Raw genomic sequence first — 12,689 nt, forward strand, 5'->3', positions numbered from 1 at the left:
TCACTCATAGCAGGACCATTGCATGACCTAACAAAAAAGAACGTTAAGTATGCATGGACTACAAAAGAGAACACTGCTTTTGAAAAGCTTAAAGAGAAGCTTATCTCTCAACCTGTGCTTACACTACCGGATCTCTCAAAGCCATTTGAGGTCCAATGCGACGCTTGTGGTGATTGCCTTGGAGCCGTGCTTCTCCAAGATGGGCACGCCATAGCATATGAAAGTCGAAGGCTCGACCCAGTTGAGCAAGATCTAGGCATATATGAAAAGGAACTCCTCGCAGTTCTACATGCCTTAGACACGTGGAAGCACTACTTATTGGCGACTCCTTTCATTCTGCGGATGGATCACCAAAGCCTCAAGTACTTCATGACGCAAACCAAGCTCTCCGACAAACAAATGAGGTGGGCAAATTTCCTTTCGCAATTTCATTTTCATATTGCTCACATTGCTGGCAAGCATAATCAAGTAGCTGATGCACTCTCAAGACGTCCGAGAGTGAATGCGGTTTCCATAGCAACTCACAATGATCTATCTTCTATGATAGATGAGTACGCTATCGATTCCGATTTTAAAGATGTGATGTCAGCCCTTGCACTAGGGAAGAAAGAGGAACCATTTACCTTACAAGATGGTTATCTTCTCTATGGTAATAGGCTATGTGTTACCAACTCACTACGTGAGAAAGTAATGTATGAATCTCATGCTCCTCCATATGCGGGGCATAGAGGGATTCAAGCTACCCTAAGAGGGATAGAAATGTACTTCTATTGGCCTACCATGAAAGCGAACATACAAGAGTATGTTTCAAAATGTGTGGTTTGCCAAAAGACAAAGTTTGATAGAAGGAAGCAACCTGGTTTGTTTCAAGCTTTGCCAATCCCTATTCACCCTGGGAGAGCATATCCATGGATTTTATCTTTGGATTGCCTAAGTCTATCCATGGGAATACGGGAATATGGACAATAGTAGACAGGTTCAGCAAACAAGCGCATTTCATACCTGTCAAAAAGACTATTAAGGCCCATCAAATGGCAACCCTCTTTATATCACAAATCTTTAAGTACCACGGCTTGCCAATGTCAATAGTGTCGGATAGAGATCCTAGAATAACCAGCAATTTTTGGAAGGGTCTCTTTGAGAATTTAGGTACAAGGCTAAATTTCTCTTCGGCCTATCACCCACAAACGGATGGTCAAAGTGAGATAGCTAACCTACAATTCTTGATCTACTCAAAGCTTGTGTCACTGAAGTAGATCAAAGATCCCAATGGGAGAAGTACTTACCTTTAGTGGAGTATGCTTACAATAACACAATACATACATCCACGGGAAAAGCACCTTTTGAGGTAATTGAGGGAAGATCAAAAAGTCCCCTGCTACTTAGGGTACATGGGAAGATCTTCGCTGCTGATGAATATAGCCGCGACCTACAAGAATCTTTCCAAAAGATTAAAGATGCTATATCCATCTCACAGCAAAGGCAAAAGGCTGCTGCTAACAAGAACAGAAGAGCCCTGAACTTTAAAGAAAATGATTGGGTCTTGCTTAAATTTCCCAAGGCTCGATTAAGGCACACGACGGGCAAGAATCCTACGGGACACCAAAAATACGATGCTAAACTAGCAAAAAGGTACTATGGCCCCTTTCAGATTCTTAAGCCAATCAATGAGACGGCTTATCAGCTCAAGTTTCCCAACCACTGGCTCATACACAATGCTTTTCATGTGAGCCTGTTAAAGCCTTACCAAGGAGAGCCACCCCAAGAAGCAACCATAGAAGACCCACCGGAGATTGAAGACCAAGAAGAGGTACTACAGCCAGAGTCCATTCTCCGACACGAAGACAAGGTATTGAGAGGTGGTAAGATTATCCGACGGTATCTTATTAAGTTTAAGAATTATCCTTTTGAAGATGCTAGATGGATGCAAGGCATACAATTAAAGGATAACCTAAACCTTGTCAATGCTTACAATGATTCCCTAGAGTAAGCAAATGTAAATATGTTTTAAATGATCAATGTTTTTGTCTTATAAGACTCTTTTTTTTCTTTATTGTGCACAAATGTTAAGAAGTATGCATGCTTAGGATCAAGTTTGCGGAGACGACGTCTCCCAAACACCAAGTAGAGCTTGTCACTCTACTATGGAAGATTGATAGGACTAATGTGCAGACATGCTTGCGGCAGCTTCGGCTCTCAAGCGCCAAATGGATTAGTCATCCATTGTGGAACGGTGTCATAGGGTAAAATAGGGATCCTATATCCGCTAAGAAAAGGACTAATGACTATGCTTTATCATCTCTACCTCATAGTCGAGGACGACTATGATTTCAAGAGAGAGGTAATGTCATAATAACTAATATCTAATTCTCCTAAATGATTTTCTCATGTTAAACTGATCATTTAATATGGGGAAGTACCAGGGGAGAAAAAGCTAGATTATTAGTAAAGCTAGCAGACTGGTCACAGTAGGGGGCCCACAGTAGGGATCCAAAGGGGTACCATCTGCACAAGAGCAATGTGCAATGTGCAATGAATGGGCTCCAAAGACCTTAGGGTTCAGCCCATTAAGACTTCCAAAAGGTTAAGTTCCAAAATTTCAAAGTGTAAAGTCCAATGGTCAATTGTAAATGGAATTGGATGCTTTGTGTGTGTGCAAAAGGCCAATAAGCTAGAGGACAAAAGCAAAAACATTTTGGGAAGATGACAAAGCTTAATAAGGACTAGACACACACACACACACACACACACACACACACACACACTATACACCTAAGCTTACCCTTTCCACAAAATAAAGAGGATACATGTCATGCATGCAAAGAAACCCCCAATTCTTGCCTGAATCCTATTGGATGGGCACAGAGGTGGACCAATGAGAAGTTAGCTAGTGTAAACAAAAAATTTATTTTTATAAATGCTCAAAAATAACCGATAAGAAATAGTCTCCCTAAAAGACTATTGGACAGTCAAAAGGTCCAATGATAATTAAGCAGTTCCTAAAATTGCTTAATTCCTATTGGCCAAAGGACTAAAAGGTCCAATAGCAAAGCAGATAATTAAATTAATTATTTGGCATTTACAAAATGGAAAAAAAGATGGACACTTGTCACAAGGCTCTTGACTGGGCCTCTCAAAGGCTATTGGCCAAATTATTTACAGGCCAATAGGAAGCCAGCAAGAGTAAAACTCATACTCAAATACTATTGGCTAGGCTTTTCAAGGGCCAATAGGAATGCAGCATGAGTAATTGGCAAGGGGGGTCAACCAAGAGGAGAGAGGGGGCTGTTTTGGAAGGGCATCATTCCACACACACTCACACAACTCATGTGTAGAGCAAGAAAATCATCTCCTTCTCCAAGCTTTAATGGAAAGCTCATCTTCTTCTCCAAGTTTGAGAATGGAGGCCTACACCAACAACTCTTGGATATGGAATGCAAATCCAACCAAGAGCTAAGCTTCAAGGCCATGCTTCTCTCCTCTATTATCTAATTACTAAGCTAAGCAAAGCTACAAGAGTAATTAAGTGAGGAAATACTTCTTTCTCGTAAGAATACTCCTTCTTCCTCTAGATCTACTCTCATACCTCGCTAGCTCTCACCATCTTCGAAGGTGTGTGAGGTCTTGGGTCTGAGACCAACGAGTAACTGATGTTATGTGTTATCACATGTACGTTTGGTGCATGAAGCTTCCATCTTCATAGCACCGACGAGTTTTTACCAAGGAACACAAAGAATTGTATTGTACAAAGTCTCTCTTAATGGGAGAAGTCATAATACAAATGCCTAATGGAGGGGGGACCAGTCCATGTAAATCCAGTCCTCAATAGTTGTCAATTGTTCTATTTCTCTCTCTCTTTCAAGTATTGTTATGCCAAACTAATTAGGTGTTATGCTAATGTTGTTATCTTCAACCAAGCACTCTTGTATGCTCATTAGGAATTTGCTCTTAATGAAATGCTCACTATGTTAAGTTATTTTCCGCTATTTACAAGCTTTATAGACCAGTAATTGTTACATATATATATATGTGTGTGTGTGTGTGTGTGTGTGTGTGTGTGTGTGTGTGTGTGTGTGTGTGTGTGTGTGTGTTACATATAATACACACACACACACATATATATATATATAATATTATATTTACTATATGTATTACTATTCCATATATTATATATATTTATATAAATATATAACATTTAACTATACATAATATATATACACTATAACACACACACACACATATACACACACAACCACACACACACACACATATACACACACACACACACACACACACACACATATATATATATAAAGTATAATAACTAAACACTATATATACTATATTGTATTGTACATTAATGTATTATATATTACGTTATATATATCAAATTATCTAAGTTATTATATATTGTTATATAGTTGTGTGTGTGTGTGTGTGTGTGTGTATACATATTCTTGTATAGCTATATATATATTCAAATATTTATATCTATTATAGTTATATATAATATAGTCAGAGTTCTTTTTCCAAATGCACGTATTTTGAGTGATTGTGAGAGTGACATATTATAACAAAAAGAAGATTTGAAAGGATCTTAATCTCCACTTCCTCTATGTCTTATACACACTCTCTGCCATCTCATTTTTGTACTTTCTCTCTCTCAAGCTTTCAGTTATGCTTTCATGGGACGATAAATGGTGCTCCTGTGGAATACAGTGTTTCATTAAGGAATGGAGAGCTTCTCCTTAGTGAATATGTCATGCAAAGCTTGTTACCTCCTTCTATCAATTTTCAAGGGTTGAAGCAATCGTACAGATAGTGGGTATGTGTCCAAGGTCAGTGTGTTGCCAAGATGGGATCATGAAGACCAAAAGCATTATCTCCTTGATCGTACATTATCCTCTACTTACCGCATTTTGCATTCAGATGCCTGTGTTTATGTGTCTGATAGCTTAGAAACAAGGGAAGATGTTATCGATGATACTGTCTATGCTACTCCGTATTCCATGAATTCAACTCCATTACATTTTAACATTGATACAGATGAAGAAGCAGATGAAGTTGTTATGAAGATGGTGCAAACAACCAAGGCACCCATAGCCTTCCAAGACACACAGGGAGGTGATGAGCACACGAGGCATGAATGTTCAAAGGATACATTCATCACTGCATGGATAAAAGATAGAGCTAAATCCTATAGGTTGTCCAAACTACTAGAGATTTGTGGACCTCCCAAAAGGGTAGGTGAGCTCCCAACTACCTACAATGGAAATGTTTGTTTTGAGCTTCCTCCAGCACACGAAAGTAAAAGGATGCTCGACATGGAGAATAAATACGATGGTCACCTATGGTCTCGATCGACATCAACCAACATGGCCATCGAATGCACAGTGCGCTCGAGCTATATTGTCTTGGAAGTCTTCGATGTTGCAGGGTCACATGCCCTTTTTACTTGAGTGAAAGAAGATACAATGATTTAATCTTTCATGGTCATTTGAATAGACAAGTCAACGTGGACTATGTTAGGTTTAATGGCCATGTGGCCGACCGCCCATCACTAACTGCTACTAACCTTAAGTGTACAGCTATACATTTGTGTGAGTCACTAACACGAAGTACAATGTGTATTGTGCCTTAATGCATAAGATAGAGAAGAAAGAAAGGGGGCACACAGTACGTGTTGGCTCTCCCCCTCCAACCTGTGTGTGTGGCTATGGTGATGAGTGTGTGTGTGTGTGTGTGTGTGCGTATTCCTCTTTCGTTGTACTCTCGGCTCCTCCCCTTCATCTGGTATCAGAGCGGTTTCATTTTTGAAATCGTTTTTGCACGCGTGCACTTTCAAGAGTGCAAACATGATTCCCATTTTGGCATCAGCAAATTCAACTTTTTGAGAGCGTTTCCATCAGGTGTTCTGGCATTTTACCCCCCTTTCGAAGCCATTCGAGCTACGGTTCAGGAGCTGAATTTTTCAACCCACTTTTGGTAGTTTGTGCTGCAAAGCTTCCATAGCCAGTTTTACAGGTACCATTGTTGTAGTCTCTTCCATCTACGAGAGCCCACGGCTCATTTGAGAGTGTGTAGCCTCTTTCGGAGTGGCCTCATACACACATAGAGTGGGAGTTTGACGGCATTGTCTTCTTCGACTATAGGTACAGATATAGGTACATGTATAGGTACAGGTACAGGTACATAGAGTGGCTTGGTTAGATTTCTCAGTGCTTCTCAACCTCAATTTTGGCTTTGGCTACAACATCGGCATCGACTCACAGGCTACAGGTTCCAGTGCTTGCGATATTATGGTTCCAATGGAAGCAGTTGTTTATGCGTATATACATATGTTGACACTTTTGACAGTGTTTGAGCTCTTTTGAGAGCAGTTTGACTCACCATAGGGTGTTTTATTTGCATGCACATGCTTTTGACGCTTGTTTGAGCATCCTGACAGACTTGTACGTCTTTGTGGATATTGCCATTGTACGCTTTTGTGCAGCCATCTTTTGGCTAGTACGGCAGTCCCAGCCATTTTTGAGACTTGGCTATACGTTTTGCTGCATAACCTACGTTGTTGAGGGTCAATAGCATGAGATTTTCATTGAGCTGGGGTATTCTCAAATGTGGAGATACCTTCAATGATACAGGTAGCTGGAGCATCCCTTACGAGGCCTCGCCATAGGACATGTATAGAGTGGTATAGGTGCTTTTGACGCCGAGTTGGTTGTCTATGGTCAATTTGACAGTTTATGTGCCTCAGTTGATCTCTATACAGTGTGCTTTTGAGAGGCATTGCCCTCTTTTATGCTTTGTGAGTGACATATTTGGTCATTTTGTCTCGTATTTTGGTTGACATAGTCCCAAGTACAAAGAAGACTCTACCGAAATTTTTGCAAAATCTTTTGGTAGTCTTGTCACCATGTCTACTAGCAAAGACCGTGACATTTATGACATAAAGAAGTTTGATGGCACTAATTTTCAGCTTTGGAAGAACCAAATGCATGATGTGCTTGTCCAAAACAAGCAAAAGTTGCCTATTACCTATGCAGCTAGAACTGAAAATATGCACATGACTCAGTTTCAGTCGGAAGAGCTTGATGAGCTATGCAGGTCTATGATTAGACTGCACCTTGGTGAGTCGGTGTACTTTTCAGTGTTCGAATGTGAGACTGCTCATGCTTTATGGCAGAAATTATGTGGCACTTATGAAAAGGATACGGCTAGCAATAAGGTTTTCCTGATACGAAAACTTTTTAACCTTCGTATGAAGGAGTTAGCTAGTGTTGCCAGCCATATCAATGATTTTAATTCTCTTTTTGCCCAGATTTGTGCACAACACAGCATGAGCATTGATGATGAGATGAAAGCAATCTTTTTGCTTTGTTCATTGCCACCCTCTTGGGATATCTTTTGCACAGTTGTTAGTAACTCTGCTTCTAATGGGACGCTAAATTACGATGATGTTACTAGTGCACTTTTGTCAGAGGAGATGTGTCGAAAGACCATGACTAGCTCGCATCATGGCAAAGCTCATTATGTGCAAAGGGATGATAAGCAACATAAGGGCCGTTCTTTGCAACATGAGTGCAAGAAAGAGGGCAATAGAGATGCATCAAAGGGTAGATCAAAGTCTCGTGGTTGCCACAATGCTCAATGCCATTGTTGTGATAAGTTTGGTCACATAAAGAAGGATTGTTATGCTTGGAAGCATGACAAAGAGAAGGGTAAAGGTAAAGGCAAAGATTATGATGATAAAGAGGAGAAACCAAAGAGTTCGGTTAAGATTGAAGAACTGAACATAGTTCATGATGACAGTGATGTGCAAGACATTAATATGTTGGTTGAAAACAATGATTTCTTTTATGATGCCAGCTGAACTCCTTGTTAGTGGTGAAGTATCCCATACATGGATTCTTGATTCGGGTGCTTCTTTGCATGTCACACCTCATAGCCAATGGTTTACTACATACGAGGAAACCATTGGCTCTATTACACTTGGTGACTGTTACTCTTGTGACATTGTTGGCGTAGGTGATATTGCCATGGTTATGGAAAATGGGGTGAAGTTTATCATGCATAATGTGCATCATGTTCTAGCCTTGACATGCAATTTGATTTCGGTTGGACGTCTTGATGACTTGGGTTACAAAGTCACTTTTCATCAGCAGTCTTGGCATGTTGCAAAGGGTCATCTTATTATAGCCCATGGTTCTAAAGTTGTTTCACTTTATCCTCTTTATGTATCTGATAAAAACTGTGTTCTTTCTATAACCGAGCTGCCAACCGTTGCTTTGTGGCATAGCCGATTAGGACATATGTCAAAGAAGGGAATGGAGACACTCTCTCGTTTGGGCTACGTATCATCTTTGTCATTTTTTTATTTTCCCTTTTGTGAGCACTGTCAATATGGAAAGCAAAGACGGACACATCGTACACATTCTTTTGACAAAGAAAGAAAACCCTTAGAGCTTGTGCATAGTGATTTATGTGAGCCTATGCCTTCTAAATCCCATGGTGGTGCGTCCTATTATGTTACATTCATTGATGATGCAACATAGCATGTTTGGGTTTATGCCATGAAGTCTAAAGATGAGACATTTTCTTGCTTCAAGAAGTTCTTATCTAGTGTTGAAACTCGGTCTGAACATAAGTTGAAAGCTTTGCGCTCAGACAATGGTGGAGAATATGTCTCCAACGAGTTTACAAACTTCTGTTCAAGTAGGGGAGTTAAGCGTAAGTTTACAACTCCTTATACCCCTGCACAAATGGTGTTGCGGAACAAATGAATAGGACCATCCAAGAGCAGATTGTAATGGAAATGGCCTATGAACTTTGAAAGTAGCGGAATTAGGAAATTAAGTGAAGCACTCTTAAGAGATTACTTTGTGAGCATAGTGGGTGAACTTAATTAATGGTAGCAACATAAACATGGTACTTAGTTAACTTGGCATGAACAATATTTTTGCAAGAGAGAGAGTTTAGAGAACATGACAATAGTTCAGGATCGGATTCATATGGAGCCGGTCCCCCCTCCAATAGGCATTTGTATTATAGTTTCTCCCATCAAGAGAAACTTGATACAATATAATCTTTGTGTTCCTTGTGACCTAGGTGATGCAATGAAGATGGAAAGCTTCATGCATCACAAACATAACATAAACTTTGTAGAAAGCATTAACTATCCCAAGGCCTCAAACACCTTCGAAGGTGGAGAGAGCTAGCAGGGAATGAGGATAGGGAAGAGGAAGAAGAAACATTCCATAGGAGAAAGAAATAATTCCTCACTTATCATCACACTTCTTGCTAGCATACATAATAGCATAGTAATGAAGATGGAGAAGATGGAAAGCTTAAGCATTGAAGCATGGCTCTTGGTTGGATTTTCATTCCATAGCCAAGAGTGTTGGTGTAGGCTCTCACTTCTCACAAGCTTGGAGAAGGAGGTGGAGTTCCTCAACTTTCACCAAGTGAGAATGATCCACAAAATGAGTGTGTGTGTGTGTGTGTGGTGTATATCCCCCTAGCACCCCCCTTGATTTCTTGGGGCAAGTTGTGACTTTTCCACATGCTTCAAGCTCATTGGACCCTCTCCCCCTAGCCTATCACATGCAGGATGCAGTCAAGTACATGGGTCTTTTGACAAGTGTCCTCCTTACCCTTAGAGAGAGAGAGAGAGAGCTTGAAAATATCTAGATATTTGTTGGATGGAACTAGAAGCTCATTGAACCCCTCTTTAGCCTAACCAATAGCATTTAAGCACACCATGTGGTTAAGCTTAGGGAGAGTCTGACATGTGTCCCATGTGCACTTTGAGAAAAGGGGTGCCCTTTGGGTGAGTGGAAGGTTAGGTCAAAGATTCCCCTAACTTTGGGACTTTCATGCATAGGAAGCTTCTGAAGCACCTTCCTCATTAAGTTTGTAGGGTCTCTTTTTGACTCAAGCACCTTACCCCCCATGCATGAAAAGCTTCTCAAGCACCTTCCTCATTAAGTATGACAAGTACCTCAAGTACCTTAGTCATCAAGCATGACAAGCACCTTAGGCGGAGTTCCCACCTCAAGCTCAGTCCTACCTTGCCTAAGGTCAAAGGCAAGTTTAGGTCGGGTTCCCACCTCAAGCTCAACCCTAGCTTGCCTAAGGTCAAAGGGAAGTTTAGGTCGGGTTCCCACCTCAAGCTCAACCCTAGCTTGCCTAAGGTCAAAGGACTTTTAACACTAACCATTGGAGGTCTTTAATGAAGCTAACCCTAAGGTCTTTTAAGCTCCATTAGTTAACCTTGCTCTTTGACAAACCATCTCTCATTTAGGCCCCTTTACCATTGGCCCCATGTTGAGATAGATCCGTAAGCACATGTCTATATTTTAACCCTTGTTCCCATTTATTATCCCACATTAAATGATCGGTTTAATATGAAAAAATCATTTGGATTGGTTAGATATTAGATTTAATGACATTACCTCTCTCTTCAAAGCCATAGTCATTAGTCAATTTGTATTAGCGGGTAGAGAATCCCTTTTTACCCTACGACATCATTCCAAGATTGATGACTAATCCATTTGGTGCTTGGGGGACATAGCTGTCGCAAGCATGTCTGCTCTTTAGTCCATTTCATCCTCCCAAGTAGAGTGACAAATTCTACATGGTGTTTGAGAGACGTCGTCATCCCAAACATTATTGTTAGTATGCATACTACTTAAATTTGTGCACAATAAAAAGAGAATTAGCCTTATAAGACAAAAACATTGGTCATTTAAAAGAAACATATACATTTGCTTACTCTAATGTAGCATTGTAAGCGTTGTCGTGCAGCTCTGCTTCCATGACAAAAAAAATGAGCAAAGGGATGCCATTCAGGTTTATTTGAATCCTACATGATTAGCAGTAATAAGGGCTTGCTAACAAGCCAATTTTAAGCCAAAAGTATGCCGGATGCGGCTCTAAAGGGCCAAAAGTTGTCTTGTTAATGCTAACAGTGACTATGCTTGAAGTGGTCATAGATTTTATTGATCGAAATTTTAGTACTCGAAGTGCTCTACTGGCTTGTCTTTATGGCTCGTCAATTGGAGCTACAGATAGGAAGTTATGTCAGTTTGAAGTTGAGTTAGTAGCAGATCCGTACCGGATTGGGTAGCTGTTGATAAAGGGTCAAAGATGATATGAATGCATGGGCCTAAAGTGCTCACTTCTAGGAGAATGTCGATCTTTCCAGTTCGTCAATCGGGGTTTTGGTTGTCAAGATATGGCCAATTTAAGTCTCACCGGGGGCCAGTTCCGTACTGCTCTGGTCGCCTTGATCAGTCAAGTTCATTTGGTAATTTTTGAGCTTCAGCCAGGTTCTGGGAAATGGAGCCGTCTAATGCTACGACTTTTGGGTGATGTAATCACCAAATATGATGCCTTCATTAACATCTCGATGAGTTTATCACGGCAATGCCTGGGTCAATATATGTGCCAAGTATGGGCAACCGAAGGCCGTCTCCACTAGCAATGTATTTTTCAAGTTGGCCAATATACATGCTTAATGAAATGCATTGCCCGATATGTATGCCAAATGTGGGCCGATACGGAAGCATTTTTTTATATAATGCCTTGACGGACATGTAAGTTGAATGGGTTGTGCACAGTAACAGCTACATGCCTTGTCGGATGCGAAGGAAAGGTTTTTTTTCTCTAAAAGCATTTACCTATGCTTGCACCTAAGCATGTGCACCTAAGCTAGGCCGCTCACCCACAATGAGCTCAAAGGCCCACCCAAAGGCCAACTAAATAGGGCTTAAGTGGGAAAAAGGAAGAAAAAAAAAGGGGAGATGGCGTACAGACGGCAGCGAGCAGCGTCGCATGGGAGGAGAAGAAGCTCATAGCGAGCTCGACGAACGTCGGACGAGCATGTTCATGAAACAAGAAAGCGTCAGAACCTCATGGCACCCCTGCTAGTCCCCCCGCATTCCATGCACCTCGACATTCGGCCTACCACGTCATCAGGGAGCCATGCCCATTAGCGATATCGCTAATGGGTTGGCCGAAAATAGAAGGGGCACTTTCCCATGCAGCCCAAGGACGGTTATTATAAAAAAGAGGAGGCGGCTCTCATTTGGGACTCTCATTCATTACTTCTTCTTCTCTCCTAGGGAAAAAAGCCAGAGATCTTAAGCTCTTGAAACCAAAGCTTCATAAACCGCTTAATCTCTAAGCTAAACTCCTAAGCTATCTCTAATCCTAAACTCCTAAGCCCATCATAATCTACCTAAACCTACTGCTAAGCAAGCCCCATAACCATGGTAATTCGAAGCATGCAAGCTTAATCCAAACCTTCTTTCGCCAACCTTAACCTAATCTAAACCTCCATGTCCATTCAAATCCTATCCTAAGCCACTCTAATCCAAACCTTGCTAAACCAATTGTAGTCAAACCCTACTAAGCCCATTTGAAGCCGAAGATAAACTCCATAGCCCACTCGAATTAAGCCATAACCATTCACTCTAATTTTCTCTCGACCTTGAAGCAGTAGGGGCAAATGAAGAAGATCAAGGCAAGTTTGGCATACAAATTAAGGCAAAGGATCATATTTGGTATTGTTATCATCGAACTAGACATTATCATCATTACTAAAGCTTTATTTTCTTAACTAGCACCTGGATTGAGGCAAGTTAAACCTTGTAAGGAGCATAAACACCTCTATTAACGTTTGATTAAGC

Source organism: Adiantum capillus-veneris, chromosome 20 (assembly GCF_014529385.1).
Source record: "Adiantum capillus-veneris isolate H3 chromosome 20, ASM1452938v2, whole genome shotgun sequence".
Classification (NCBI taxonomy): Eukaryota; Viridiplantae; Streptophyta; class Polypodiopsida; order Polypodiales; family Pteridaceae; genus Adiantum; species Adiantum capillus-veneris.